Consider the following 26,830-nt stretch of genomic DNA (forward strand, 5'->3'; position numbering starts at 1 on the left):
GCTTCCTAGATATTCCTCACTGTCAACAAAAGGGTGGGCTGTAGTTTGAGGCCTGGAAAATAACCCCTTCTTCCTGGCTAGAGTAGCTGGCTACGTGGGAGTAGGGGATAGGGCTGCCATTGGACCAAGAGGGAACAATGCTGTCCTGAGGTCAAGAAGGCAAGGGAGGAATTGTGACTCTTCACATAGATCCTTCCTTGGACTACTGCTGGGTGAAACAGTTATGCACTAGCCCTTACTCAGGATTAAACCTAAAGGCTAGAGCTAGTGATTGCTAAATAGCAAAGCAATAACAGTTCACAATCATTAAGCAGATTGATGTTAAACTAGTTTCCCACAAAATGTTGGAGTAAGTAAATATCAAAATAAGCATAGTCTCATAAGATTAATAGCCGCAGGAAAATAACGCATTATGTAAAACTGATGTTGCATATGGTATACAATATAAACATTGGGCCATATGTTTCAATGGCATGTGCATTAAAATCATGGGCATTTAACACTAAAACTGCCTTGAAATCTTGAACACAAGTTAAAATCTAATAAATGGTATAACACAAAAAATAAGATTGTGCTGATGATCATCAAAAGATTATAAAGCAGAAAAGAGTGTGTCCTGTGGAAATTAAAAAGGAAATCAGGGTTCAGCTATATTACTATGTATGATATCCTGGGAAAATTGTGTAACTAACTGAAGAGAAAAAACATAGTAAATTACTACTGCCCTGGGTAGAAATCACCAGACATCTGCACTTTGATCTGGTATGATATCCACCCTTAAGTGGGTTCCTCAGCACACAAAAAGTAGTCTTCAAATGGTATGTGTGTGTGTATGGTCTTCATCTCATACTGCAAGAGGTTTACATCTGCTCTGTAGTTATGAACCCATTTGGTTCCCTGGTACAGATGTTTATCATGAGTCTAGTAGTGCCTTTTTCCTTGTCTTCCCTCATTCTCCTAAGTACTATGGTTTTGCATATTAATAGTCTTGGTTTGAGATATCAACTGGAGGTGCAGCTCATTCATTTTTAAAGATGCAGGACTTATAATATATGCTTAGCATTAATTCTACTAGGTATCAAATGTGAATCATTTAAACTAATCTGTCAAAAAATCAGTAGTCTCCAAATGCGCCTCAACCTAACCATTATTAATTGTCTAGCTGTAACTCCTAATGGTTAAACTACGACTTTAGGAACAGCTCTGTGTTTGCTTATTTCTGTGCACTCCGATACAAGGTGCAAGTAGCCTGCTCGGCAATATAATAAGGTTTTTATTCCCTGACATGGGTATATAGTCTAAGACACAGAATAGCCTTAAATATGTAATCATGGTGAAGAGCGGAAATTCAGTGAAGAGGCAACAACTTTTTATCTTTTAAATATTAACTAGAAGAAATAAGATTTTTCACACCTTTTAATGAATGGTACAGTAGTTACACCACATGAAAAGGTTTGGTGTGGGTCAGATAAGTATCCAGAAGTTTTGAATAATTATTTGAACCTCTTTGGCCTATATTACAAGCTTGAAATTTCATGAGAACAGACTTCCTTTTCTGATTTCTTGGGCTTCCTGGTTTAATCATACCAGAAATACGGCACCAGAAACATACAGTCATCAAGTTTATCCTTGGTACTTCTGCTTCTGTTGTGATTCATAGACAGGATATGCAGAGACCCACAAAAAATGTTAGTGAAAATTATTCAGCTTCGGTCCATTTTGGACCCAGGTGAAAATCTATGTAGCTTTTTAGTTTAATAGTTAATGATTTACCAACTGTACTTGTTACTAGGGATTTATAGAATGAGTTTCAAACAGAATAAGAATCATAGAATATGAAAATAGGAAAGACTAATTATGACACCTGCTGTAGTCCATTGTCAAAAAACTGATCTAAGCCTTTGCCCCAAACAAAATTCAAAATAAATCAAACATGTCTTTTTTTGAAGTGCCAAAATGTCTAGTCTTAAAACAATCAAAAGTACAGCTTATGTTAGTTTTTCCCATTCTGAGCTGGGGATAAGCAGTAAAACTGAAATAATCCAAAAATTTCTAATCCTACTAGAACAAAAAGATTCATGCAGACCCTGATTCTGAGGGGATTGATAGCAGTGGGAGTTGTTGCATCCTCACAGGACTGAATCCAAAGTCCTTTCCTTGATTCTAGAGCACAGATAATTGGGTTAGACAGTTTAGGATGTGAACCCTTGTGAACCAAACCTTTTGAGGTTCATCCATCATGTTTTGTAGTACTAGTGTAACACAAACAGATGCTGGTCGTCGGCAGGTGGGATTGAATCTGAGATCTCAATGCATGAGCCTCTACTGCAGAGATCGGCTACATCCCTCCACCCATGCAGCTTCTTGTGGCCCCCATTGGCCTGGAGTGGCTAACTGCGGCCAGGGGGAGCCATAGTCAGCTGAACATGCAGACTTGGCAGGCAGACAAACTGGTCCGGCCCGCCAGGATGCTTACCCTGGCAGGCCACATGCCAAAGGTTGTCGATCCCTGCTTTACTGCATGAGCTAAAAGCCACATGGCTATTAGCTAAAGCTATAGAGCAGATTCATTAACCTGTCTCTCTCTCACACTATCTCTGTGGTCTCGGTGCTGCTAGATGGGACAGAACACCACACCAGGAGGTGCGTGGGTTACATACTTCCCCCAGCTGAGGAAGTGCGTCCTGAGCTTCAGAGACTTCCCAGTTGAAATCCTGGATGAGCCCCCACTTGTAACATACCCTGGTCGTTGGTGGGTGGGATTGAACTTGGGACCTCTGGAGCTGAATGCATGAGCTAAAAGTCATATGGTGATCAGCTAAGGCTGTAGAGCAGACTCTTTAGTCTTTTTCTCTTTCTAAGTGATCTTGGTGCCACCAGATGAGACAGAACACCACACCGAGGAGGTTGTGCTGGAAAGGTTTTGTTTACATAGTGCCAAATTCTGTCACACTTACATTGAGTGTCACTTTATTCACCAGAAATCCTACTGAAATAAATGGAGAAAAGAGAAAACTATAGGTGGACGTAGGAAACAAAATCTGGACATAGGAAACAACAACTAGAAAAGACATCTTGCAGTGGCCTACTACAACACTTAAGTATTACCTCTTTGTACACTGTTTCACATACCACTGCATATGCAGCGTTACTGTAGCTATGTCGGTCCCAGGACATTAGAAAGATATTTGACTCTCTAATAACACTACATAGTGGAAATATAGTTGTATTTACCACTGGATCAGGCCCAGCATATATAATTATTTGTTGCCAGAAAAGCAGGCAAATCCTTATACATGTGAAGAAATATGAGTATGTCCCTTCTAACATTTCCTGGTTTATTTTTCATTTCTCTATGGGGACACCTTTGAGCCACAGTGTTTTCAATCTACTAGATGAGTTTACTGCAGGTTCCAAGCAGGGCTGTTTTTATTGCTCTTCTGTCAATACAATAATGGAGAAATTAGAATTAAACTCATGTTTCAAAATTTTGATTGCTTCATATACTACTGTGTGTGATATTGGGGACTTGGAAGATCAACTGGGGATGTTCTCAGCTGATGTACTTGCTTGACAGATACAGGAAAGTGTTTCACATTTCTCAGCAGCAGAAAAAGTTACTGGCTCTAAGCTTTTTGCTAAATATTTATCTTGAACAGCAGACATGATATTTCCTAGGGATTGCTCTTTGGAGAATTTTTTATCTTACACTTCGCATCAGAATTTCAAATTATATAAAAAATGTGAAATAATTTTTGGCCTGGAAACTTTTTTATTGTTATTATTTTAGCACTCTTTGTTTGCTTAGTTCAGATTACAATTCCTTGACAACTGAACAAATAACTGCAAAAATGTATTGTACTGGTCAAATTAAAAGAAAGTACATAAGCTGTTTGTGGGCCTGATCCTGCTTTCACTGGAGTCACTGGCAAAATTCTAATGTGACTGTGTCCTACATCAGTTGGGCAACAAGAAAAAAAACTAACTTAAAAGTGAACACTCTATTGATTCAGAACAAGAACTGTGTTCTTCCATACAGGATACACTGGGCCAAACTTCACCCTTATTTAAGAATATATGTTTTATTCAGAGGAATACTGAAAACAATGGGCTCTTGTGGAATAAGGACTTCTCTAAGCCAGCGTTTCTCAAACCTTAGCAACCCAAGGTCCCCATTTTTATTTAATTTTTTTCATGGACCCTCAAGTCCCCTGATCAGCCCCTGCCCCACTCCACCTCTGCCCCCAAGGTCCCAACCCCACTCCACCTCTTCCCAATCCTCTCCGCCCTTGCACCTCCTCCATCCCACCTCCTTCTGCCCCCTCCTCTGAGTGTACCCCATCCCCGCTCCTCCTTCCCAGAGCCTCCTGCATGCTGCTGAACAGCTGTATCCCAGCATACAGGAGATGCTGGGAGGGAGAGGGAGGAATTGAGGGAGGGAGGGAGGAGGAGTTAATCAGCAGGGTCCATGGACCCCCTAAAGTACCCTTGTGGACCCTCAAGGGTCTGCAGATCCCAGTTTGAGAAATGCTGCTGTAAGTTATTAGTTTCCATTTTCCAAGGCTGACCCTCATTTTGCTATATTGTTATGTCATGTGTTTGCCACTTTTACCCCATATCTCCATCATTGTAGTACACATTACTCTGAGCATCTTACCAGTTCTGGTAACCTTTTCTAATTAATGTAGAAAGGAAGCAAAAAAATCTAGAGACAATGTGTATCTCCACAAAGATTTAACATGCAAAAAGAATAATCGTAGAAGATACAAAGCACAATATGCTAGGATAACTGTTGGAAGTGTTATTACTGCCTATGTCAAGCTCCCAAGTAGAGAAGTGTGATATTTTCTCAGTTCCCTGTGGGTATCAGTGGAAATAGTGCCTTATGCTTGCCAGATGGCTTTATAAGATATCATATGTACTTTCAGGCAACTGCATAGGTAATGTGTTGCCAGAGTAGTATCACATTTTCAAAAAAAAAAAATTAGAAATTAGAACCACTTTGGTTAGCTATTCTACCACTATTTATTGCTTGCTAAGGATCAACACTTTATTAAGCACTGAACAAGACAGGGTCCCTGCCCTGAAGAATGTAGAGTCTAAACAAATAGGCAACCAAAAATGGAGGAGGCCTCAGAGACCCTGAAGGGTGGCTCTAACTTAAAGCAGCTTAAATGGTACATTTATTTCTTGATGTTGGATGAATGACTGTATTTTTTTTTACGGATGGGTTTTAGCATTTATGGGCATCAGTAAAGAAGAATTCTGAGGAAGGATTTAAAAGAAGAATATTTTCAGTCATTCCCCAGTTGTGATGTCAATCTCAGTGCCTTGAGATTAATTTATCACTTGGTAACCCTCTCAGAAAACAGTCTTAAAGTTGTGACAATACTAAGTAAAACCATGTCTGGCTATATAACATGCCATGGTAGCATGGAATGATATTTCTATAGCTCTCTAAACAGAATTCAGGAGAGGAAAGTGCATATAAATAGATCAGTCTAATGGTGACAAGGACAGCTTTTCAAAGCACATTTTAAATCAATGAAAAATACATTTAGCTACTAGGAAAATATACACTTCTCATTCCTGAGGTAGACAGACAACTTGAAATCCTAACAAAGCAATAAAAGACTTAAGAAGAGTGATGGTAACATCCCTTAGGCCTCATCCCGCTCCCAGTTTAATCAGCTGGACTTTTGCCAGTTGCTATAATGGGAGAAAGTTCAAGCCTCATGCCTTCTCCTAACATAATTTCTCATATACGTCTTTAAATCTAAATAGACCTAATACTATTACCTGTGTTTTGATTTTTTCTCGTTAATTAAAATCCCCCAATTAACTTACTTCTTTGGATTCCATTTCATTGAAAAGAAAAATTGAAAGCCTTCCACATGTCTCTAGATTGAGCATAGAAAGTGTCTAATTTCTTTAAGCAGGAAGTAGCAGATTAAAACAATTTGCTGTAAAATGTATGGAAGTTGACAGGGCATATCATGGAAAGGTATAACAAGTGGGGTTCCACAGGGGTCTGTTTTGGGACCTGTTCTGTTCAATATCTTCATCAACAATTTAGATGTTGGCATAGAAAGTACGCTTATTAAGTTTGCAGACGATACCGAACTGGGAGGGATTTCAACTGCTTTGGAGGACAGGGTGAAAATTCAAAATGATCTGGACAAATTGGAGAAATGGTCTGAGGTGAACAGGATGAAGTTCAATAAAGATAAATGCAAAGTGCTCCACCTAGGAAGGAACAATCAGTTTCACACATACAGAATGGGAAGAGACTGTCTAGGAAGGAGTATGGCAGAAAGAGATCTAGGGGTCATAGTGGACCACAAGCTTAATATGAGTCAACAGTGTGATACTGTTGCAAAAAAAGCAAACATGATTCTGGGATGCATTAACAGGTGTGTTGTAAACAAGACACGAGAAGTCATTCTTCCGCTTTACTCTGCGCTGGTTAGGCCTCAACTGGAGTATTGTGTCCAGTTCTGGGCACCGCATTTCAAGAAAGATGTGGAGAAATTGGAGAGGGTCCAGAGAAGAGCAACAAGAATGATTAAAGGTCTTGAGAACATGACCTATGAAGGAAGGCTGAAGGAATTGGGTTTGTTTAGTTTGGAAAAGAGAAGACTGAGAGGGGACATGATAGCAGTTTTCAGGTATCTAAAAGGGTGTCATCAGGAGGAGGGAGAAAACTTGTTCACCTTAGCCTCCAATGATAGAACAAGAAGCAATGGGCTTCAACTGCAGCAAGGGAGATTTAGGTTGGACATTAGGAAAAAGTTCCTAACTGTCAGGGTAGTTAAACACTGGAATAGATTGCCTAGGGAAGTTGTGGAATCTCCATCTCTGGAGATATTTAAGAGTAGGTTAGATAAATGTCTATTAGGGATGGTCTAGACAGTATTTGGTCCTGCCATGAGGGCAGGGGACTGGACTCGATGACCTCTCGAGGTCCCTTCCAGTCCTAGAGTCTATGAGTCTATGAGTCTATAAGAGGGAGAGTGCTATATGTTAAAAATGTAGACCTATTTAATGATGACTTTGGTAGATGTAATGAGTACTTTAGGGCAGTGTTTAGGGAAGTGCGAGCCGCGATTGGCCGGAACTGTGATAGCGGCAGGTAAACAAACAGGCCCAGCCTCCAGGGGCTTTCCCTACACAAGTGTCGGCTCCAATTTGAGAAACTCTGCTTTAGGGCATTCTATATTTCTTCCCTGGATTAGAAGAGGGAGATTTGGCATTATACACTTGATGTAAACAGTGGCCTCTCTTATTACAAAACCAACAGAGTTTGAAAGAACCGTGCCGATCACTCTAGGTTCCTGAATTTCCCTTAAAGAAATTCCATGCAGTATTTTGGAGAATCATATGTTTATAGATATATTTTTCACATATCATCTGTTATGTTTTGCAGTGTCCTGGAGCATATATAGCCCATGCTGGCCTGGCAACTAAGAAGTTAATGAAGTGACTATCAGACAGCTCTGACTGGCAACTTCACCACAGCTGGTAGATTAAAAGAGCTGAGAAGCAGATAGGTGGGGTGACTGCCAGAGCAGCAAACAGGCTAGAGGAGTGTCCTGCCAGTGAACTTGTTGAGAATTTGAAAGTAGAAGGAAGCTTGGGTGAAAGTGATCATGAAATCATAGAATTTGCAATTCTAAGGAAGGGTAGAAGGGAGTACAGCAGAATAGAGACAATGGATTTCAGGAGGGCGGATTTTGGTAAGCTCAGAGAGCTGATAGGCAAGGTCCCATGGGAATTAAGACTGAGAGGAAAAACAACTGAGGAAAGTTGGCAGTTTTTCAAAGGGACGCTATTAAGGGCCCAAAAGCAAGTTATTCCAATGGTTAGGAAAGATAGAAAATGTGGCAAAAGACCACCTTGGCTTACCCTTGAGATCTTGCGTGACCTACAAAATAAAAAGGCGTCATATAAAAAATGGAAACTAGGTCAGATCACGAAGGATGAATATAGGCAAATAACACAGGAATGCAGAGGCAAGATTAGAAAAGCAAAGGCACAAAATGAACTCAAACTAGCTATGGGAATAAAGGGAAACAAGAAGACTTTTTATCAATACATTAGAAGCAAGAGGAAGACTAAGGACAGGGTAGGCCCACTGCTCAATGAGGAGGGGGAAACAGTAACGGGAGACTTGGAAATGGCAGAGATGCTTAATGACTTCTTTGTTTCGGTCTTCACTGAGAAGTCTGAAGGAATGTCTAGTATAGTGAATGCTTACGGGAAGAGGGTAGGTTTAGAAGATAAAATAAAAAAAGAGCAAGTAAAAAATCACTTAGAAAAGTTAGATGCCTGCAAGTCACCAGGGCCTGATGAAATGCATCCTAGAATACTCAAGGAGTTAATGGAAGAGGTATCTGAGCCTCTAGCTATTATCTTTGGAAATCATGGGAGACGGGGGAGATTCCAGAAGACTGGAAGGGGGCAAATATAGTGCCCATCTATAAAAAGGGAAATAAAAACAACCCAGGAAACTACAGACCAGTTAGTTTAACTTCTGTGCCAGGGAAGATAATGGAGCAGGTAATCAAAGAAATCATCTGCAAACACTTGGAAGGTGGTAAGGTGATAGGGAATAGCCAGCATGGATTTGTAAAGAACAAATCGTGTCAAACTAATCTGATAGCGTTCTTTGATAGGATAACGAGCCTTGTGGATAAGGGAGAAGCGGTGGATGTGATATACCTAGACTTTAGTAAGGCATTTGATACAGTCTCTCATGATATTCTTATAGATAAACTAAGAAAGTACAATTTAGATGGGGCTACTATAAGGTGGGTGCATAACTGGCTGGATAACCGTACTCAGAGAGTAGTTGTTAATGGCTCCCAATCCTGCTGGAAAGGTATAACAAGTGGGGTTCCACAGGGTTCTGTTTTGGGACCGGTTCTGTTCAATATCTTCATCAACGATTTAGATGTTGGCATAGAAAGTACGCTTATTAAGTTTGCGGACGATACCAAACTGGGAGGGATTGCAACTGCTTTGGAGGACAGGGTGAAAATTCAAAATGATCTGGACAAGTTGGAGAAATGGTCTGAGGTAAACAGGATGAAGTTCAATAAAGATAAATGCAAAGTGCTCCACCTAGGAAGGAACAATCAGTTTCACACATACAGAATGGGAAGAGACTGTCTAGGAAGGAGTATGGCAGAAAGAGATCTAGGGGTCATAGTGGACCACAAGCTTAATATGAGTCAACAGTGTGATACTGTTGCAAAAAAAGCAAACATGATTCTGGGATGCATTAACAGGTGTGTTGTAAACAAGACACGAGAAGTCATTCTTCCGCTTTACTCTGCGCTGGTTAGGCCTCAACTGGAGTATTGTGTCCAGTTCTGGGCACCGCATTTCAAGAAAGATGTGGAGAAATTGGAGAGGGTCCAGAGAAGAGCGACAAGAATGATTAAAGGTCTTGAGAACATGACCTATGAAGGAAGGCTGAAGGAATTGGGTTTGTTTAGTTTGGAAAAGAGAAGACTGAGAGGGGACATGATAGCAGTTTTCAGGTATCTAAAAGGGTGTCATCAGGAGGAGGGAGAAAACTTGTTCACCTTAGCCTCCAATGATAGAACAAGAAGCAATGGGCTTCAACTGCAGCAAGGGAGATTTAGGTTGGACATTAGGAAAAAGTTCCTAACTGTCAGGGTAGTTAAACACTGGAATAGATTGCCTAGGGAAGTTGTGGAATCTCCATCTCTGGAGATATTTAAGAGTAGGTTAGATAAATGTCTATCAGGGATGGTCTAGACAGTATTTGGTCCTGCCATGAGGGCAGGGGACTGGACTCGATGACCTCTCGAGGTCCCTTCCAGTCCTAGAGTCTATGAGTCTATGAGTCTATGAGAAACCACAGAGAGACCAAACCAGGGTGACCAGACAGGGGATGGGGGGTAATAGGAGCCTATATAAGAAAAAGACACGAAAATCGGGACTGTCCCTATAAAATCGGGACATCTGGTCACCCTAGCCACGTCCCAGAGAAGGGGTGACTGGAACTACTGGATGAATAAAACCACAGAACCAAGGGAGGAACTCAGGGTACAGCAGGGAAATTGTTGAGGATTGATTCTTCCTACCTGGTTGAAGAGCCTTGATCTGGAACCCAGTGGAGTGAGTGGGCCTGGGTTCCCCCACCAATCCCTCAACAGGGACTTAAGAACCAAAAGAGATTTCCAGCTAGACTCTGCAAAGTATGATGAGAAACCCCATGCATTCCAGAGGCATTGAAACTAACACCCTTTATAATCCAGACTAGCACTACCATACAGACTCAAGGAAGAAGGGTTGACTGAGTGCCCACTGGACTGAGTTGACTCTGTGCCACAGTATTTCTGACCAAAGGGAGGCAGAGATGCATTAGCACACCAGCACACAGGTCCAAGTAGAATTTTTATTAAAACACCCAAGATATTCACATTTTATTAGCACTACTGGGTTCTGAGAGACCCAAACATAACTAAGCAGCCAATGTGTAAAAAACAAAAAGAACAAACAAAAAAACACTAGTTATATATTTATTGGTGAGTGCATGAGAAAGTGCCTTACATATTTGTCCATAAGCCAAATATTTTTGGTAAAAAAATGATGCAACAAAGAGAGAGGGTCGGTTTATAAATGGGTCAATATAAAAATTTGATTTTAAACTATATGGAATCATTTAACTGAATATCTAATACACTGTTTACCTAGAGAGCCTGCAGGCATGGAGTTCCTCAGCTCCCTGTGGCCATGGTTCACCGTTCCAGTCAATGGGAGCTGCAGGAAGTGGTGCGCCACTTCCTGCAGCTCTCATTGGCTGGGAATGACAAATCGTGGACACTGGGAGCTGAGGGGCTCCATGCCTGTGAATGCTCCAGGTAAACAAAACATCCAGGTCAGGAGCCAAAGTTTGCCAACCCCTGAAATATAGGGTTGGCTTATGAAAGGGTCATACAGCTTTTGCTATTTTTACCTAACCATTTGGGGGGTCGGCTTATAAACAAACGGGCTAATGAATGAGTATATATGGTATATTTCTTTTAAAACTACTTTCCCCAAAACTCTAAATATATGTACAATTGCCTAAAGTATACAGTATACAAAGTCCCCAACCTAATATTACTTATTTACCCAACCAAATGAAGCCTCATTCCCAAAATATAAATTACTCAAGAAAATTGCAACTCCCTCACTTACCTCCTATCCCTCTACTAAAGCCTGGAAAGTAAACAAATCTGCCTTCTCTGTGATGTTCTTTCCATGTGAAGCACTGCTTGATAAGTGGGCAGCCATAGTCTACACTAACTTAAGTTCCTGAATGATCTTATGGTATATATAAAGGGCCTGATCAAAATCTCATTAAAGTCAATTACACTTGCACTAGAATATTAGACTTGTTTGTTTGGATTGGAGCCAAGTCACAGCAGACTGTGTTTGGCTTCTAGTTAAGCTTCTGATACTGCAGAAGCTGGCTTGGTGGATCTAATTACTAGTTGGTGAATCTAATTGTAGAACCACCACCAGTTTTGGAGAATTGCTTGCCCTGTTTCTTGCAGTATGCCCTAAATGAGGCATTTTCAATATGGTCCATCCCAGAGAACTGGTCACAGACTGATCTCAAGATGACAAATGTATGAATGAAAATCTTACACCTTACTTGCAAAGTCATCTAGTAAAAGGTGAACCTAGGACAAGTAAGGTTGAATTTGGAAAAGGTACTGATAATTTGGGTTGGTTGCTATCCTTATTTTGGGTTTTTTTTTTCTTTTGTGAACACCCCCACTTCTTGTACATTTTCATATCCAGAATGTTTCCCGGGAACTCATGTACCCAAAAGGGAAATGGATCTTCTAATTCCCAAGCACTCTGCTGGAAATGTATCTGTAAGCCTCCCAGGAATAACTTTAATAAACTTTGATCTTGAGTTCCCTGGTGTGTTTTTGGATGCTGGAAATATATCCGTAAGCCTCCTACAAATAGCTTTAATAAACTGTGATCCTTAGTTCCCTGATGTGTGTTTTGATGCTGGCATTTCTTTCCTTTTGAGGTCAGGAGGAGAAACCCTCCAAGACATGCCAGTCTATATTCTTTAAGCCTAAACAGAAAAGAACATGTATCTACTAAAAAGCATCCGTTCTTTCTCTCATGTTTTCTACAATGTGTTTTTGAGGATAAGAAATAATTTAGTGACATACAATTCCTTCTCAATTGACTGGTTTAAAGATGAGGGTTATATCTGCAATGTAATCTAAAGCAAGTCAGGTGGGATACATTTTACAGATACCTAAAGGATTATTTCCTAGTTAGATAACACCCAGGGGAATGTATTTTAGCAAAGTTTTCCTCTGAAGTGACTGCAAAATTGATAAATTTTTCATGTCAGATTTACAGTGCTGTTAATGTCAGATTTCTGAGTCTTTGATGCTGTGGAATTCTGTACCCCCTTTTCACTGTCTAAATTAATACTATCCTAAATTCTTAAGTACAGAAATGTGAAATACATTGGCATATTAAAGAATGACAGAGTATTTGTCTGTTTAAACATTTATAAATAGATGACTATTTAAATTGCACAACCATACACTATAAGCATCAAAACAGTAACACACTGTGATAGAAAACCTCATGCAGTTCCTAATACAGTACATCTTTACACTTGAAAATATCCTCATTACCCATCCATCAACTCTAGTGAAGTTATGAAACTTCATTTCACCAGTGGCCTTTACATTACATTTTTCACTATTTGTTCTGCTTGTCAGCACTTTTTGTCTTTAATAGACAGGCCCTCAGGTCCAAAATCCCAATTTTTGTCTTAAAGGAGATATTTTTTCCACATTCAGTCATCTACTGAGATAGCCCATAATATGTTTGTGGGTATACAGCCAAATCAAGGTAATAGGCTCTGTTGGGTCTGACTCGAAGAATGGCATTGTCTATTGAGGCCATCGCTGTTTGATTCTAGTCTGTCAAAATCTGATTTTTACTGCCTTTGAAAAATTATTGGAACTTCTGTTTGGTTTACAGAACACTGCTGAAGAAGCAATGCCTATTAATGTGCTTTATGAATAAAAACCAATTGCAGGGCTGTATTTATTGGAATTCAGGTGAAATAACAGCTTTTTTTTTAAATAAACTGTGAACTTGGTCTAAAGCTGTCCCAGTGAGGCAGTCAGCGTTCTGTGTTCAGCTGAACCATTACAGAATGGTGGAGTCTGCATAAAAAATATAGCCAGAAAAAATTGATTGTCTTTTTTTTGCTAAGATAAAGAAATAAAAACCTGTGCAACTTAGTGAAATAGAAACATTTCTGCATGTGTTTAGGTGTGACTGTCAGCTAAGTCATGCCTAAAGGTTAAAATCTACTGAGTGCATCATTTTTTTTAAATGTTATCTGAATAAATTACCTTAAGTACGTAGACTTTGAGAAAGAGACCAGAAGCAAAAAGGACACTCCACGCTCCCTGGGTTGGCACCCAGCTACTCCCCAAGAGTTCTGAAAGGAAGTATCCCCTGTGAAGACACAATGGGAGAAATCTTGGTCCCACTGTAAATGGCATAACTCCCAGGATTTCATCCAATGCCTTCAGTAGATCCATGTGGGTGGTGCAGTTCATAGCGTCTCTAAGGCAGACCTGTCTCTAACGGGGCCATTTGGCAAGATGGCAGAGATGAGCGGTTATGAGCTGTCACATTTACTTGGAAAAAGTACATCAACAGTTGCAACCTTCTTCTGCTTGAGAGATGAGGAGATGAAAGGGTGCTGGGGAGAAGAGGGTAATATTCTAAAAGAAAACAAATTACAATATGAGAATGAGAACCTTGAAAATGTGTAAAATGATGCCTGTTTGAATCTGCAGAGAGCCTGAAACAATGTCTCTAAGACAGATGTGGGCAAACTACGTCCCGTGGGCCAAATCCAGCCCACGGGACTGTCCTGCCCGGCCCCTGAGCTCCCAACGGGGGAGTCTAGTTCCCAGTACCTCCACCGCTTTTACCCCTGACCCACAGCCTGGCCGTCGCACAGGCCACTCTCTGGCCCACCACCCCCTCTGAGCAGCATGGGGAGCGCAGCTGGCTCTAGCCGGGTGTCACGGCTGTGAGCTCCTGCCGCTGGTAAGGGGGCGAGGAGCAAGAGGGTTGAGTAAGGGAGTGGAGGTCCTGGGGGCAATCAAGGCAGAGGGGGTGGGGATGAGGCAGAGGTTCTGTGGGGGCGGTCAGGGGATGGGAAACAGGGAGGGTTGGGAGTGGGAGTCCCGGGTGGCCTGTCAGGGGGCAGGGATGTGGATAGGGGTTGGGAAGGCAGTTAGGGGACAGGAAGCAGCGGGTATTAGATAGGGGGTGGGATCCCAGCTGGGATGTTAGGGGTGGGGGGCCCAGGAGGGGTTGGTCAGGGGATGAGGAGCAGAGGGCAGTTGGATAGAGGGTTGGAGTCCCAGAGGGGCTGTCAGGGGGCAAGGGTGTGGATAGGGGTCGGGGCAGTCAGGGGACAGGGAGCAAGGGGGTTGGATAGGGGGTGGGGGATCCCAGGAGGGGGCAGTCAGGGGACAAGGAGAAGGGGGGTTGAATGGACTGGGGATTCTGAAGGGGGCAGGAAGTAGGAGGGGGCGGATAGGGGACTGGGGCCAGGATGTTTGGGGATGAACAGCCTTCCCTACCTGACATTCCATATAGTTGCACAACCCCAATGTGGCCATCGGGCCAAAAAGTTTGCCCACCCCTGCTCTAAGATGTGTGAACAGCGACAGCCACCTCTTTCAGGGCCCCATGGCCTCAATGATCCTTCAGCTGTGATATTTAGTTTTTTTACATTAGAATTCAACATTTTTGTGACATAATTAATTATTTTGCTGTAGCCAGGCACCCAGAATTCTGTTTTTTGTCTTTCTGCCATGCTGGGACCTGCTTGTAGCTGTCGCTTGCTCTTTCATCTCATTCTACTCCATGGAGAATTAAATGGATTGCAATATATGCTCCCTTCACTGTTCTATAGAAGAAGACAGGAGTGAAGTTAGAGAGCATGGACTAGGATCTAATTTTGCAGCCAAAGATCAAGGGAGCAAGAACTGTGGGCTGGTTAGCTAGGCTGCCTGAAGAATAGAGCAACATTCTAGGGACATTTAAAGATGAACTGCTGCAGTTGAGTACTAGGTTTCCCCTTCTCTGGCTTGTATGGAATGGTGAAAAGAAATATCTGAATAAAGAACATAAGAATGACCATACTGGGTCAGACCAAAGGTCCATCCATCCCAGTATCCTGTCTACCGACAGTGGCCAATGCCAGGTGCCCCAGAGGGAGTGAACGCAACAGGCAACGATCAAGTGATCTCTCTCCTGCCATCCATCTCTACCCTCTGACAAGCACAGGCTAGGGCCACCCTTTCTTACCCCTCCTGGCTAATAGCCATTAACGGACTTAACATCCATGAATTTATCCAGTTCTCTTTTAAACACAGTTAAAGTCCTAGCCTTCACAACCTCATCAGGTAAGGAGTTTCACAAGTTGACTGTGCAGCTATGTGAAGAACTTCCTTTTATTTTTTTTAAATCTGCTGTCCATTAATTTTATTTAGTGGTCTCTAGTTCTTGTATTATGGGAACAAGTAGATAACTTTTCCTTATTTACTTTCTCTACATCAGTCATGATTTTATAGACCTCTGTCATATCCCCCCTTAGTCTCCGCTTTTCCAAGCTGAAAAGTCCTAGCCTCTTTAATGTCTCCTCATATGAGACCTGTTCCAAACCCCTAATCATTTTAGTTGCCCTTCTCTGAACCTTTTTTAATGCCAGTATATTTTTTTTGAGATGAGGAGACCACATCTGTACGCAGTATTCAAGATGTGGGCGCACCATGGATTTATATAAGGGCAATAAGATACTCTCCATCTTATTTTCTATCCCCATTTTAATGATTCCTAACATCCTGTTTGCTGTTTTGACTGCTGCTGCACAGTGTGTGGACGTCTTCAGAGAACTATGCACTATGACTCCAAGATCTTTTTCCTGATTCGTTGTAGCTAAATTAGCCCCATCATATTGTATGTATAGTTGGGGTTATTTCTTCCAATGTGCATTACTTTACATTTATCCACATTAAATTTCATTTGCCATTTTGTTGCCCAATCACTTACTTTTGTGAGATCTTTTTGAAGTTCTTCACAGTCTGCTTTGGTCTTAACTATCCTGAGCAGTTTAGTATCATCTGCAAACTTTGCCACCTCACTTTTTACCCCTTTCTCCAGATCATTTATGAATAAGTTGAATAGAATTGGTACTAAGACAGACCCTTGGGGGACACCACTAGTTACCCCTCTCCATTCTGAGAATTTATCATTTATTCCTACCCTGTGTTCCCTGTCTTTTAACCAGTTCTCAGGCCATGAAAGGACCTTCCCTCTTATTCCGTGACAGCTTAATTTATGTAAGAGCCTTTGGTGAGGGACTTTGTCAAAGGCTTTCTGGAAATCTAAGTACACTATGTCCATTGGATCCCTCTTGTCCATGTTTGTTGACCCCTTCAAAAAACTCTAATAGATTAGTAAGACACGATTTCCCTTTAGAGAAATCATATTGACTTTTGCCCAACAATTTATGTTCTCCTGTGTATCTGACAATCTTACTACTGTTTCAACTAATTTGCCTGGTATTGACGTTAGACTTACCTGTCTGTAATTGCTGGGATTGCTAGAGCCCTTTTTAAATATTGGCATTGCATTAGCTATCTTCTAGTCATTGGGTACAAAAGTCGATTTAAAGGACAGGTTACAAACCATAGTTAATAGTTCTGCAACTTCATATTTGAGTTCTTTCAGAACTCTTGGGTGAATGCCCTCTGGTCCCGGTGACTTGTTACAGTTAAGTATATCAATTAATTCCAAAATCTCCTCTAGTGACACCTCAATCTGTGATAATTCCTCCGATTTGTCATCTGCAAAAGCTGGCTCAGGTTTGGGAATCTCCCTAACATCCTCAGCCATAAAGACTGAAGCAAAGAATCCCTTTAGTTTCTCCGTGATTACTTTATTGTCTTTAAATGCTCCTTTTGTATCTCAATAATCAAGGGACCACACTGGTTATTTAGCAGGCTTTCTGCTTCTGATGTACTTAAAAAACATTTTGTTATTACCTTTTGAGTTTTTGGCTACCTTTTCTTCAAACTCCTCTTTGGCTTTTCTTATTACATTTTTACACTTAATTTGGCAGTGTTTATGTTCCTTTCTATTTACCTCAGTAGGATTTGACTTCCACTTTTTAAAAGATGCCTTTTTATCTCTCACTGCTTCTTTTACATGCTTGTTAAGCCATGGTGGCTCTTTTTTAGTTCTTTTACTAAAAGTTTTTTAATTTGAGGTATACATTTAAGTTGGACCTCTATTATGGTGTCTTTGAAAAGCATCCATGCAGCTTGCAGGGATTTCACTTTAGTCACTGTATCTTTTAATTTGTGTTTAACTAACCTCTTCATTTTTTAATAGTTCTCCTTTCTGAAATTAAATGTCACAGTGTTGGGCTGTTGATGTGTTCTTCCCACTACTGGGATGTTAAATGTTATTATGCTATAGTCATTATTTCCAAGTGGTCCCGTTATAGTTACCTCTTGGACAAGCTCCTGCGCTCCACTCAGGACTAAATTGAGAGTTGCCTCTCCCCTTGTGGGTTCCCGTACCAGATGCTCCAAGAAGCAGTCATTTAAAGTATCAAGAAATTTTGTCTTTTCATTTTCTCCTGAGGAGACATGTTCCCAGTCAATATGGGGATAATTGAAACCTCCCACTATTGTTGAGTTCTTAATTTTGATAGCCTCTCTAATTTCCCTTAGCATTTCATTGTCACTATCACTGTCCTCTTTAAGTGGTCGATAATAGATCCCTAATGTTATATTCCTATTAGAGAATGAAATTACTATCCATATGGAGATTCTATGTGGATTTACTTAAGATTTTTACTTCACTTTATTCTTCATTTTCTTTCACATATAGTGCCACTCCCTCCCCTCGCGCCGCATGGCCTGTTCTGTCTTTCTGATATATTTTGTACCCCGGAATGATTGTGTCCCATTGATTGTCCTCAGTCCACCAGGCTTCTGTAATGCCTATTATATCAATGTCCTCCTTTATCATGAGGCACTCTAGTTCACCCATCTTATTATTTAGAATTCTAGAATTTATATACAAGCACTTTAAAAAAATTTCACTGTTTATTTGTCTTCCCTTTTCTGATGCGCCCGATTCTTTTTTATGTGAATGTTTCTCCTCTGATCTGGCCCCTAGATTATCCTCTTCCATCCTCTCCTCCTGACTAAAACCTAGAGAATCACTATCAATAAACTCTCCTCTAAGAGAAGTCTCTGTCCGATTCACATGCTCCTCTGCAGCAGTCAGCCTACCCAGGCAATACTGTCATGTATGAAACCCATAGAAGTGCAAAAAATAAATAATTTTTAAAAAAAATCAATTATCAAATCTATTGCTAGACCCATCATTGATGAATTGTTTGTGAATGAGTATTTGAGAGGGATTATTTGAAAGATTATTTCATTGAGATACAATAAAATAACATTGCTGAAGAATTTAGGAGTTTTTGCTAGTGAATATAGTAGAGTTTGCCACAGAATATGTTCTCATGCCACAGAGTACATGAGACCCTGCTGTAGGGGCTCATTCCTATTGCAAGTGGTCAGACTTCCATGGGACTTTTGCCTCAGTTAAAATTTAAGGATTTCCTCATTAGTGAATTTAGTTCACCTACCGCTAAATGTAGAGATCTACTGAGACACTGGTAGAGAAATTGCAGTGAGATACAGGCTTCATCCTGAGACACCAGGGAAATACCTTTTATAGAGTACTTACTGCATGTAAACAATATTTGGTTCTCAGTCTGAATATTACTAGCTTATAAGAACATAAGAACAGCCATACTGGGTCAAACCAAAAGTCCATCTAGCCCAGTATCCTGTCTTCCTACAATGGCCAATGCCAGGTGCCCCAGATGGAACGAACAGAGAAACCATCCTCTACTACCTGCCCTGTGTAATTTTCTCCTTTATAGTATACACACTGTGAGTTAGCTATTTTTCTAATATTTGAAATTCTAAGTAAGCCTCATATATTGTTACCATATTGCCACTTTACAGGGATCAATCCTCTGAGGAAAATGATGATTTGTGTATGGTTGCAGCAAACACCTATTTACTGAGGCTCACACTCCTCTGAATTATTGCCCTTAGATATGTTTCCACTTTTACAATCTGTGAACTGGTTTATTGTATATGTGTATGTACAAGATGAAATTTGGCAACTTTTTTTGGTGACAGAGGGTTTGATTATACATGAGTCAGTCATGCCTGAGAGATCCAACCACCAGTCCAGAACTGTGAGCTGCCACTGCTGGAGATATGCTGATTCCAGCCCCAAAGCATTATAGGGAGAGGCAGTCTGAATGAGTTTGGACATTGAAAGTTGCTTCAGACATATTCACTGCTTATTCATAATCTCTCTTGTTGAAATTTGGACACTGAAATATTATGAGGGGAAAGAAAAGTTAATTATACAATAAATATAGGTATCAATATTGAATTAAGTATTAAAAGTGTATATCTTAATGGTGTCTTTAACAATTCAAGGAGTGTCATTGAAAGAAGAGAGTCCATCCCCCTTAACTATCACAATTTCTTCTTTGTCTACCTTTTTTTTATTGACTTAATTTAAAATCTATTCTTAAAATAGTTTAAAATGTCTGTTGTGTGTGTTGAAGATACTGCCAACAACAGCACTACCTTTTGTAATACCCATTGTAAGTACGCTGAAGGAAGTAGCAGAATCAAAATTACCTTTCGTATAAATGATTGTATTACTTACACCAGAGATGAATTTGGTCCTTATGGTCAGATTTTTATCTGGGAAAAATGAAACTAGATTGGCCTAGACTTGCTCCTATTGAAGTCAATGGGAGTGCTGACATATCTTTTTAAAAATATGTATGTCATAGTGGATACTTGTTTAACCCACTGGTGAATGTGTGTTAGAGATGCCCCTCTGTGATGATCCTCAAACAATATGCATTGCTATAGCATATGCTTCCAGAGGTTTGGCTCGCTAGCTGAAAGTGTAGTGGATTGTGTGTTTTAGCTACAGAAGTCCTTCATTCAATCCCTGGTGTGTCAGCTAAGATGACAACCATGACACTTACACAGAAAGGTCTCATAAATTGCCATCCTCTTGTAGGTAACTAACTAATAACTGAACACTACAGTTCAGATCAGTGAACAAGTTATATATTCAGACGTTGGAGATGAATGAGCAAGTCAGAACGTTCAAAGACTTTCTCCACAGTATCTGCCCTACTCTGCTATGCAGGAAGTCTGAGTTCAAGGAACTAGAACTTTGGGATCCCACACTCAGATAACTGGAGATTATAATAATCACCTTCCAATAACTGGCTTGGCCTTGCCTGAGACAAGGGAAGATCTGCGGAAAACCATGTTTTGTAAAGGGCATTAACAATCTGGGATGAAAAGTTTGTATATAAGTGCAAAATCTTGTTTAGAAACATAATACTAATGTGATTGCCTCCTCAATGCTCACAAAGCAATGGAAATTTGCTAGTCCCATTGTGATAGTGGCTGCATGCTTGGGAAAGGAATGAAAGGAAAAGCGGAGTGATTCAGGTATTAAGTTTAGCATAGAGAAGTAACATAGGATCAAAAGGAAGAGTTGGTTGACAGCTCATACTCAGGTGGCTAAGACAGGCCTGCTCAACAAATATTTTACATGCCATTAAGAATAGTCAGACTTAATGCTATATAATTTTGCCATAATTAATGATCTATTCCTCAAGGAGCTGAGCATCTTAGCAGTGTTACTATCTAAACAAAAATAAGAGAAAACCAAGATAAAACATTTGTGAAGTTTAACTGAACCCTTTCTGGGGAGTTGATTAAAATTCCCATGATCAGAACACAGCCTGCTCTTCATGAGTTCGTATTGAAAGTTTCCAGGTCATTGGGCTATATAAGAAATTTCCTTTTTACTTTATGAAGGAAGGTCTCGGGGGCTGGGAACCAAAGCAGAATACCCAATTTCTTCAGAACCTCGCTGTGGGCCTGATCCAAACCCATTGATGCCTCAAATTTTCAAAAGAAAATGAAGCGCTTGTTCTGATTAGTGTACATTAATTAAAACTCAGTTAAAATGAAATTCCTGTTGTTACAGATTATATTCATGTTAATATCAAATGAGCTTCATCAAGGAGTTCAGTGAACCTGCATTGTTGCTATGGAAAAATAATGTGTCATAATTTATTTTAAAGTGTTGCTATGTTATCATCTTCACAGTCTTATTTTGTGCTGAACTGAGTACACCAATAGCACCCAAGAGTTCGGAAGTAATCTCAAAAACCTTGAACTGCAACAGAGTAAACAACTTGGCTGCTCCATCAGCATTTATTAATCACACCAGTTACTGCTAGGCCAAATGCCACAACTACTATGTGCCATGCTTACATCACAGAAATGCAGAATTGATTTGAATAACCCTTCAAAAGAATGAAGAGCTCTTCTGAAAGGCACTTGTGCCTTGAGGCACCTGGATGCAAGTAGAAAATGGTTTTTAGAATAGACCAAATATTCTTATATTATATCAGCATCAGATAACTAAAATTAGATTTCAGACATTTGTAAATGTGAATGCATTTGTCCTTGTTGGTTGTTTAAGTGGAAAGGTGAAGATGAAGAAAAAAAACAGAGCCAGCAGCACAGTCTGTGTGTAATAATTACACAGTGGCATTTAAAATTATCACCGGGCACCCTTGAGCAAAATGAAAGGAAGGTAGTGTAGAAAGGGCTTTAAAAGAGGGGTTTCGTATGTATCCAATGTATAATAATCTCATACAATTTCTCTTTGCCAACCCAATTTATGTGAAGGAATGATTTGAACCATTTCCATTTGATTTGAACCAATGAACCATTTCCATTTTAGATGATCAACCATGAAAATGTGATGGGCTTTAATGTTGTTATTAGTGTGAGACCTTCTCACACCTCCTTTAGCCTAAGTTCAAGGGGCAATTTTGCACAGTGTCTTCATGAAATGTTTCTTCTCATAAGACTAGACTTAAATTTCTCCAGACTCTTGTCAGCATGAAACAGGATTTCCTCAAGTGATCACCAGAAAAGATGCGGGCTCCTACACCTCAGCACATTCAGTGCTTAATTCTGATTTAGGAAACATACATTTTATCCTCAACAGATTAAAGAATAGGTAAAAGAAATTGAAACTGTTGACTGAGGACATTGGGGCTTTTTATCTGTCGGAGGAAGACCCTCTAACAAGAAGACTAAATATATATTGTGGCAAAGTACCTTCCTCTCCTCAGCAGGCTCAGTCCTTTTTAGCCTTGGAGACACAGGCTTGGGCAAGGCAAATCCTGAATGATAGCACAGGGTCTGGCTATTCCTTTCCCCAGTCCATCCTTTGTGCTTGTTTTCCTTCCTTCCTGGGGAGAGAGTGCAGCCTTCCTTCCTGGGTGCACCCAGCCTACTGGCAGCTTCTCTCATTCTCTCTCATCCCCCCCACCTCCCTTCCATGCAGTGGAAGGTTTAAAAAGATCACAAGCAGTTGGAGCCAGCTGAACCTAATTAGTTCCCTAGTAACCCCTGTTCCAGCTGTACCTTATTTCCCCGTAGTTCTCTCTCCTCAGTGAATTGGGAGAGGCCTTTTAACCCCCTGGGACTAATTACTACTCCCCCCCCCCAGCCCTTTGTAGCTGTTTGTTCTGGGTTTAACACAATATTTATTAATACATATATATTTCTACTCACGAATCTTCTACTAAACATAGTTTTCAAATATGTTGACCCTTTCATCCAGGCATCCCAAAGCACAAACAGTCATTATTTTGGCCCTGATTCAGAAAACAATTAAGTATGTGGTTTACTTTAAGCACATGCTAGTAAACCAGCCCTCCTGACCTTCCTTCCTTTTGATCCAACCCTATTTAGCAAAGCATGTAAGCATAAAATTAAAATAATGCATATCTTTAAGCTCCATTGACTTCAGTAGGACTTAAGCATGTGCTTAGATGCTTTACTGACTAGGGATGGATTTAAATATGTGCTTAAAGTTAATCATATGCCTAAGTGCTCTGCTGAATAAGGGCCTTAAAACCATATCCTGCCGATGGGCCAGATTCAGATACTCTAACTCACACTGAATATTACCTTCCCACAGAAACATCCCATTGAAGTCAATGGGGGGGGCGATATGTGTGAGCAAAAGCAGCAAAGAATCCTGTGGCACCTTATAGACTAACAGACGTTTTGGAGCATGAGCTTTCGTGGGTGAATACCCACTTCCTCAGATGCATGTAATGGAAATTTCCAGGGGCAGGTATATCTATGCTAGCAAGCAAGCTAGAGATAACGAGGTCAGTTCAATCAGGGAGGATGAGGCCCTGTTCTAGCAGTTGAGGTGTGAAAACCAAGAGAGGAGAAACTGGTTCTGTAATTGGCAAGCCATTCACAGTCTTTGTTTAATCCTGAGCTGATGGTGTCAAATTTGCAGATGAACTGAAGCTCAGCAGTTTCTCTTTGAAGTCTGGTCCTGAAGTTTTTTTGCTGCAGGATGGCCACCTTAAGGTCTGCTATAGTGTGGCCAGGGAGGTTGAAGTGCTCTCCTACAGGTTTTTGTATATTGCCATTCCTAATGTCTGATTTGTGTCCATTTATCCTTTGACACCATCAGCTCAGGATTGAACAAAGACTGTGAATGGCTTGCCAATTACAGAACCAGTTTCTCCTCTCTTGGTTTTCACACCTCAACTGCTAGAACAGGGCCTCATCCTCCCTGATTGAACTGACCTCGTTCTGCTTGCTAGCATTTATATACCTGCCCCTGGAAATTTCCATTACATGCATCTGAGGAAGTGGGTATTCACCCACGAAAGCTCATGCTCCAAAACGTCTGTTAGTCTATAAGGTGCCACAGGATTCTTTGCTGCTTTTACAGATCCAGACTAACACGGCTACCCCTCTGATGTGTGAGCAAGTGGTCACAAACAGAAACGTCGCACTAACTAGTTGTATTGAGGTTAGTGAATATTATTACTACATACATAAGAAAAATCCAGGTTAATGATTGTTGAAAAATCATATGTTGAGTCAGTAAGTTGCTAGGCACCATAGACCACATAGTCAGAGACAGTTCCAAAGAGCTTACAGTGTAAATGGACAAGACGAATGGAGGGGGACGAGGGAAACAAAGACTGGAAATGAATCATGAAACATCACAAAGCTAGTGGCAGAACCGTGAGAAGAATAGAGGTCTTTTGACTCCTAACCTAAAGTCGCAGCCACTACACTATGCTACCTTATTAAACATTAGAAATATATATAAAGGAAAACAAAATGATCAGTTACCATGGTTAAAAGAAGCACACAACATTTCATATAATTTTTTCCTACTACATGAAACATAGTAATCAACTATGCAGCATGAAAGCTCATGCTCCAATATGTCTATTAGTCTATAAGGTGCCACAGGACTCTTTGCTGCTTAATCAACAATAATTTGTAATAAGTTATAATGTGGTAATAAAATATATCCATCATATACTGAAAATGCAAATGCAATATCTTTTTAATAGCTGTAATATGTGAAAATGTAGATTAGCAAGAAATATTTGTTGCAAAATTCTAATACATTTATCGATATTATCAGAAATAAGATATTGATGTAACAGAGCAGGAAACATAAGAGAAAAAAAAAGATTACCCCACTCAGTATTTTCAATTAAAAACATGATCTCTCAGAAGATAAAAAACTTTGAAGTTCCATCATTAATTCCAATTTTAAAGGAGAGGGAATAAAGTTTAAGGGTAACCACTGTAGTCACATATATATAAATTCTGAGGAGTAAAATCCTGGCCCTGTAGAAGATAATAGGAGTTTTGACAGTGACTTTAACAGGACCACAATTTCTTCCTTTGTGTCACATCTTTCTCATAGTTCATTTCTAGTTATTCCAGTTCACTCTGTGTAAGTATCTCATTTTGTGCATCTCTGTCAGTGAAGCGATCTCTTCTGGTCTCCCCATAAATGGTGTTTTTCTCTCTCTTATGTTGAATATCTAGTGTTGGTTGAAATGTGCTGACAACTGGTTACCATCTGAACTCTAATCAAACATATTTGTTTATAGGTAACAATTCCTTTCTGCAGAATTCACCCATTTGTTGTACCACGACATGCTTATATTTCTGCACTGAATAGTTTAACTAAGTTTGAAGTCAATACTGCTGATTTATCTTTGGAATCTGATCAACAGAACTTTCTTACATCAAATTTTGGAGAAGCTTTTCTAAGAGATTCTCACTTTTCTAATATTGACTAATTCATTTAATTACAAGAGATAATTGGGTTATAATTGCATTATCAGGTATTTAATTGTTATTTTTCTTATACAGTAGTTGCCTGAATAATTAAAACAGCTTCCTAATTAAAATTTATGCAGGCAAGTAATAAACATGAAGTATAGGTGTTAATTATTCAGCTTGCTAGTATAACTCTTATAATAATGGAGTATCTGAAAATGGAACTACAATCTGTTCACAACCTGTGTGATAATACATCAATTGGCACTGCTTAATAAGGACTTCTGAAACTCCACAGTCCCACCACAACCCAAAGTGCAGAAATTATTCCGAGGATGTGTAATGACAGATTATGTGAAATTATCTGTTCAGTCCAGTATTGAACTAATAATAACCATAGTTTCTATCATTAATTCATACTTTACATAACTCTCAGAAGACAATTTCACAACTGCCTATGTATTATTATAATAATAATTATGTTGTAATGTGGTTGTATGTAATAAAATGAGTGGCATATATTTAAGACTGAATTTTTGACTTCACTATGTAGATTGCAGGAGTCCTTATGAGGATATGTTAAATAATCATTGTTAATGTACAGCTTCCATGCTGTTTGCTCAGCTTTTATGGGTAAATTTGTAAAAAGAATAAAATAATGAATGAATCCACTACATAAAATTTCCCACTTGCTAGCTAAGACCACTGGCGAACAAGCTGGCCAGTATTGTCTCATGATTTCCTCCAACAACCCCATCTATCGGTCTTCACTGGTTGTTTGTTATCTTTTATTTAGGGCTTCCGTGCACTCACAGCGCTGCAGCTTCACCACTGTAGTGCTTAGTGAAGATGCTACCGATTCTGACTGGAGAGCTTCTCCCTTTAGCATGGGTACTCCACCTCCCTGAGAGGTGGTAGCTATGTTGATGGGAGAAGCCCCCAACAAAGCACTGTCTACACAAGGAGTTAGGTTAGCATGGAGGGTAGGGATAGCTCAGTGATTTGAGCATTAGTCTGCTAAACACAGCACTGTGAGCTCAATCCTTGAGGGGGCCATTTAGAGAGCTGGGGTAAAAATCAGTCTGGGGATGGATCCTGCTTTGAGCAAGAGGTTGGACTAGATGACCACCTGAGGTCCCTTCCAACCCTGATATTCTATGATGACTGTGTTGCCTGGGGTGTGGAAAACCCATAGTTATACCAACATAAGTTTCTAATGTAGACCAGGCCTTAGATTATAAATTCTTTGATGAAAGGGCCATTTTATTGTTCTGTGTTTATACAGCACCTCACACAGATTAAAGAGGCTATGAAAGCAGAAAACACAAATAATAATGGGAGAGTTACACTATCTGCATATTGACCAGGAACAAGTCACTTCAGGAAGAGATGAAGAGATAAACATTTCTGGACACTATTAATGACTGCTTCTTGGAGCAGCTAGTCCT

This window comes from Gopherus flavomarginatus, chromosome 4 (assembly GCF_025201925.1).
Source record: "Gopherus flavomarginatus isolate rGopFla2 chromosome 4, rGopFla2.mat.asm, whole genome shotgun sequence".
Taxonomy (NCBI): domain Eukaryota; kingdom Metazoa; phylum Chordata; order Testudines; family Testudinidae; genus Gopherus; species Gopherus flavomarginatus.